This window comes from Epinephelus moara, chromosome 21 (genome assembly GCF_006386435.1).
Source record: "Epinephelus moara isolate mb chromosome 21, YSFRI_EMoa_1.0, whole genome shotgun sequence".
Taxonomy (NCBI): Eukaryota; Metazoa; Chordata; class Actinopteri; order Perciformes; family Serranidae; genus Epinephelus; species Epinephelus moara.
This window is the reverse complement of record NC_065526.1, coordinates 40288427-40295129: the sequence shown is the minus strand read 5'-3', so window position 1 is coordinate 40295129 and position 6703 is coordinate 40288427.

The window sequence follows — 6703 nt, the reverse complement described above, 5'->3', positions numbered from 1 at the left end:
TTAATTCCCTCCCTTTCTTCTTCTGTAGCCTTTTTCCACTGCTTTCTTAACTGTCTCCTTTCCTTAATTAACTTCTCTATTTCTCTTTGCCGCCTAGACTTACCTGACCATATCTGTAAATTATATCTCCCATCTTTTCTAACCTTTCTATTGCATTTCCTCTAAGCCTGTTTAGGATTACTGACAAATCTCTATTAACTATCTCCCATTCTTTACTGTCATGTGCCCTAGGCCATCTAACTCCAACCCTTTTGCTCCATGGTTTTCTCTCTGACTGGCATACTGACCTCAGTGTCACCTGCATCCTCTCTTACCACCCCCCCTCCTCCTCCTCCTTCTCCTCCTCCTCAGTGGCAGTGTTACTGATATCCTTCTACCTGTCACTGGACTTCATCCGACTGACTTGACTGACTTCTTAGGAAGTATTGAACAAGGATGAGGGCAGCAGGTGGCTCCCCCTATTTTAGGATGGCCTACAATGGAGAAATAAGGCAGCTCCTTCCCTCTGCTAGCCTGGGAGTCTGCCTTAGGCAAGTGGTAGCACTCCCTTTGCCTCCTAGTTATGGGTCAAATAGCAACTGGGCAGCTCTGAGTGCTAGTAGGCCTACTGCAGGTTACACTAACTCTGAGTGTTAGCACAGTAACTGCGTAATCAATTTGCCCTCCTTGTGATTGTCTTCATTAACAAAATTGGTGCATATTTAAATAAAATATTTCAGAAAATTTGTAATACAAAAAATACTTGTCTTAAGTGATCAACTGGGCAAGTTACATGGGGATATCTATTAGATAATTTTTCACCCTATTTGTAGTGTTTTGCCACACAGGTGTAAGTTTGTTTACAGAGTAATAACTATAATTAAGCTACTAGATAGGCAGGGCTATCATACCAAAACATAAACTAGAGACCTGTAGAGAGATAAAAATGCCAAAATGGTTTGGTCCCCGTGGGTGATAGGGGCCTACCAAATTGTGAAAATGATCCCTTTAGCCCCTGGACTAATAGGGCCCCATTCTATTTGTCTGTTTGAAGTTCTGGCTGCACTAGTTACCTGTCAGGGGCTGGTGACATCAGATGGTGAGGTGAATAACCTAATAACCTACTTTTATGATAAGATGACATTCTTTGGCACATATAAATGCAATTTTGGGGAGATTGGCTTATTTACATTAATAATGGCAAACACATATATACATGCCTTTTGGATTTTTTATTCCTTATTCCATGTCCACCTATAATTCATGTGTGTTTAGCTGTATACATTTTTTAAAAGGAGCAAGGCACTGATGAAATCTTTGTTGCATTGTGTGCAGCAACTGTCTGTGAACATTCAGTCCAAATTTGGTGACATTCTGATAATTATTTCCCGAGATTCATGTGATAAAGCAGACACTGTCCCTTTTGGAGAAGCCTCAGTTTTGACTATTTTCAATTTTGGGGAGGACCCAAAGATCATCCAGAATTTTTTATAAAGCTACTAGATAGGCAGGTCTATCATACCAAAATGCAAACTAGAGACATAGAGGAAGTCGAAAATACCAAAATTGTTTGGTCCCTTTAAGTGATACCAAATCTGCCTTGGCCCCTGGACTATATGTCAGAGAGAATCCCCAAAGTTTTAGTTTTGTCATTAAGACTGGCACTGTGTTCTTGCAGAAGCTGCTTAATCTGTGCACACAGGGGCAACTCAAGAAAATTGAAGCCTTTTTTCAGGTTTGCATTGGCATCAAATAGTGTGTTGCAAGAGTCACATTGAGAGGGACAGTCAGCTCTAATGCCAAGGTATTTTAAACAGCTTTCACAATAAAAGTGAACTTCAAATGTCGATGATCTTCCAAATTCTTTGTGGAACAAGTAATGTGAAGATGGGATCAGGCCTGGAAACATTATGTTAAACATTTCCAGCAAATGAGTCAGTGCTTCACCAGTTAAATTGTGTCGCAACACATAGGACAACAGCATCAGCAAACTTTCTCCTTTTGAAAGTGGAGCACCGGGATACAAGGGCTTGTCACCAGTATCTGCTCTATCTTCACTGTCCTAGAAGAGAGAAAGAGAGAGAGACACACAAAAATAATAAAATATAGATAAAATATTAGGCCAGTGTGACACCTACAAATGTATGGTCACAATTGTTAAGTTGAAATTGCTATTTTGTGTATTCTTCTGTGAAAAGAGGTCAGATTTAAATGTGTTTTATTATGGGTTAATTCTTTATTTTGCAAAGTGCAATTCTGTAACTCAATAGCCACAAGAGGGAGTATCCACCAGAGTGAGCGCGAGGCTTCCGTTCCTCAGACAGAGAACAGCCTGCTTGACGAACACAACTAATGTCTCATGTCTCTGCTTTTCCTGTATCAAGCAGTTTAGTAATGTGTGTTAACCTCTCACAACTTATCCATAAGGATTTTTAAAGCCTTTCTGATATTGTTCGGACTGAGTTTGAAGTAGAAAACTGTGTGTTACAAACTTTTAAGCGAATGTAAACTAGTTTGCTCCCGTGGGTGAACGGCGATGTAAAATGGCGGCCTCGCTGTCAGTGTTTTCATTTAGTGGCAATGCTTTTGTAGCTCCTGGACATTTTCCTGTGATTTACGTGGTTTAAAACAATAGTTAAGTCAAGACCTGTCCTGCCTTGCGCTGAACACAGAGAAAACTGTGACACTGCACTTCACAAACAAACGAAATCAAAGTGAACGTCCTAACATCTATGTAGGGTGCCAAATGCTAAAAAATGTTGAGGGATTCCAATATCTGCGCGTCATCCTAGGTTCCTCCCTGACTTTTAAAAAACATATCAAAAAGGTGTGTCATGTTTTGAAACTCAACATCGTAAACTTTCCTCACATCAGAAACTCATTATCAACTGAAGCCGCTAAGTCATATCTGAATGCCATGATCCTGTCCCACATTTTGTACTGTATATCATCTTGGTCTCAGGCTAACAAGACTGCTTTAATTCCAGTTAGAACACTATAATCAAGCTCTGAAGATTCTGGATAAGAAACCTCGGCAGCACCATCATTGTAACATACTTGAGAAATACAAAATGTTAAGCTTTGACAACTTAATCATGTATTCGGATATTTGCTTAGTACACAAAATTACACATAATGCTGCTCCCCCACCTTTAAAAAACTTTGTATAGCCCTGCTCTGAGCTGTTGAGCAGAACCTTAAGGTCTGCATCCAGGGGTGACTGCAGCGTTCCAAAAAGAAGCTCTGCCTTTTCCCCATCAGCCTTTCCCTATAAAGCAAATAAAGAAAGGAATAGGCTCCCTAACAATCTAAAAAATACTACAAACTACCACAGTTTCTCCCGTGATGTTAAAAATTGGATACTAAGAAATCAGTCTTGTCAGCATTGAGGTGGATGTCAGATGTTACCCTCGTGGGTATCATCTGACAACTGAGGGAACACGTGGTGCTAACTTGAAGTAACTGACATTAATTGTTCATTTCATATTGTGAGTACTATAGGTATTGCGTATTTCGTTGACGAATCAAGTACTCTGTATTGCCCTACAGGCACTTTGCTCTGGCTGTAGGTTTGGGCACTTTACTCTTGTACTGTATTTTGTGAACTTGCTACTGTTGACTGTATATTATGTTATGTTTGTATTTGTTGGTCAGTTTGTCTTATTGTGTTTGTTGTTGTCTTATGTGTTTTAAGGACTACAGATGGAAATTATCGTCTTTGCTAAATCTGATGCACATGTCTCGTTCTTATGAATGACTAATGTAAGTGCATATTGTCCTTTATAAGCTAAATAAACTAAACTAAATGAATGACTAATGTAAGTGCATATTGTCCTTTATAAACTAAATGAACTAAACTAAACTAAACTAAGAGTTTAATCTAAAATGGGTTGTAAATACTGTATATTTTGAGTAGCGATATTTCAATGTTAGCGGTAGCTCATTCAGGCCTATGCACTTTGTTAATGTGATAAACTGAGATATTTTTGCAATGGTAATTGACCAAAATGTATTTCTATAGTGTATTATTGTTGTATTTGGGAAAAGTGTTCATATATATGCAGTGAAACAGGGAAAAGCTGAACAAAAAAAGCTTAAAAACAGTGTTAAAGTTGTTGGGATTCACAGGACCACAGATGATTTATCATTTGGTAAAATCTAAACTGGAGATTTAAAGGCTTTTTCCTCTGCATGCTCTTTGTTCTCCAAACAAAGAGAGCTATGTGACACCCATCTCCACAGGAGATCTCACCTCACACCTCAGTGAAACTCAAGTCCCAAAACTTGATTGGACAGGACCTTTACAGTGACATGTGACTCTGTGATGTCACAGGCATGTAGAAGTTCTGCTCCCTCCAAGCCTTTTCTCTCTCTTGCTCTACAGCTGCGTAGCAGTGCACACCTCTTTCCGGCTGGGCCAGACCCTTGCTCCTTGCCCCAAACCACTAAAGGGAGGGCAATTGATCATAGACCCTCTTGCAAACACAAGGTTTGCAACTAGCTTTCCAGCAACAAGGAACTAAGTGAGTTAGCACCCAGCGTCTAACTCTGCTAAACCCTGAGCGACCAGCTTCCTTGGAGTTTCACCTTTGGAACAAAGGATCCAACAAAGACTGCACCTGGAACCATCTTCCCAGCCTTCTTCTGCCGATAACGTAACAACTGGGCATAGCTTATTACAGCTTTACAGGCTAAGCAAGACTGTTTAACTTCTTGTTTGTGATTTAATGCTGTCATTGAGTTATTGTCGTGATAGTTTGCAGTTAGGTCATTGATTAGTTGGCTTCGCCAAAGCTAAGTGTTTAGTTTGCTAATACTGTTCACAAACAGATTCTTGCACACAACTAAACAATCTCTGCACTAATCCAGACCGTTTGCAACACATATCACATTGACACAGACTCATTAACAAATAGGCTTTCACCAGAGCTACACCCAAACAGGCATCTCAAAGTTACCACTTCTTTTCCTTTGTCTTTGTCCTGACCACACGGTCAGACAAACACCTCCCCCGACCTGAAGCAAGCCTTGATTCGGCCATTTTGGTAGTTCTCTGTTGTCAGCCATTTTCTTTTGTAGGCCACACGGCTCCTTGATCACCACACCCGCCTTTGTCTTTCTCGTATTTCTCTCTCTCTCACACACACTCACACACACACACACACACACACACACACACACACACACACCAAGCTTGTATATAGTTAGTTAGAATTTGTGTGTTTTAGTTTGCTTTGCTAGTTTGTGACTAAATATAATTCTTTGGAATCATGCCTGCTGTCTGTTTAATGTTGCACAAGAGTGAATGAATAGTCAACCTCTGCTGTGTCAAGAACGCCAAAATCCTTCAGGCGTTGTCATTGTTGTCATGTTGTCATTAATTTAATTATTAATCAAAACTCCAAATTAATAGTTTAGCGTATTTTATGAGACTGATATCTTTAACTGGCTATCATTTTTCCCTTTACGGGAATGGTGTCCCACGAGGTGATTTAATGTTAATTAAGTCACATTATTTAACATGATTATTAATTATTAATAATAATTAATAATTATTTCCGATAGCCAATTAAATCCCTACACATTTGGTGCCTCTTGGTGAGACCTAATATATTGATCCCAACATATTTGGTGCCACTGTGTGAAGCCCAAATTTATGTTCCCAACATTTTGGTGCCTCTGTGTGAAGCCTAATGTGTTGACCCCAACATTTTTGGAGCCCCGTAGCAAAGCGTAGTACTGTTGACATTCATTCATATTTGTGCAATATTAATATCAGCATACATTTTTGGTTCACACCAAAAATCTTTGATTCCATTGTTAGACTACCCAAAAGTCTTTACGTTCACCACTAGTCTGCTACAGCAGTAGACATTCAGCTGTACTTACAAACAAGTACACTGTGGTGAGAATTATTTTATTCACATAGATAAAGCAATTTGAGAGACATTGTGTAACTGATCACCGCTATCTTAAGCCTCATAGTGTTACACTAGAGTTGCCATTGCTGCTAGCTTTTCAAGTTGACCTACCCTGTAGAAACTTGTAAGATTTTGGTTCAGCATTTGAATACCACATATTCAAAGCAGTCTGGTCAAGCTGTCAAACTTTGCAGTTGATTCTATTGTTCCTGTTTTCCTTTGAAATTCATCGCAGCGTGCCACCGGCCCTGTGACACAGAGAGTTTACGTGAGAACTGGCTGTTACTGCCAAGCATTTCAGCCTAAGTAAAAGATAGAGCATGACAGCCACAGTGTGCTACCAGCCCTGTGAAGTTCTGTATGCTGTTACGATCCAAGTTCCAGCTTGAGTTAACTTTAAGAAGCAACTCTCGAACTGATACTGCCACGCATTTTAGTTAGTTTATGTTGTTATCTTTGCAGGCAAATTTACTGTCGTAAATTCCTGTCCCTAATCTTTCGTGCCTGTTTGTGTTGTAGCTACCCCTCCCCCAAAGGACGCTACCCCCACACTGAAGGCCAGCACATCCTTTTGTTAGGCTAGTTTACATCACAAGTTACACTCAAAGGTGTCTGCCAAGCAATACCACAGCCAACTTAACATTTGACTTGTACTAAGACAACCTGTTTTAGCCTTAACCTCTTTTAGGACCTAACAATGGAGAACTCCTGTTTAGAACAGTTTATCTCTTCCATTGCACAGAGCCTAAACTCTGGCTGTCGAATCAATCAATCAATCAATCAATCAATCAATCAATCAATCA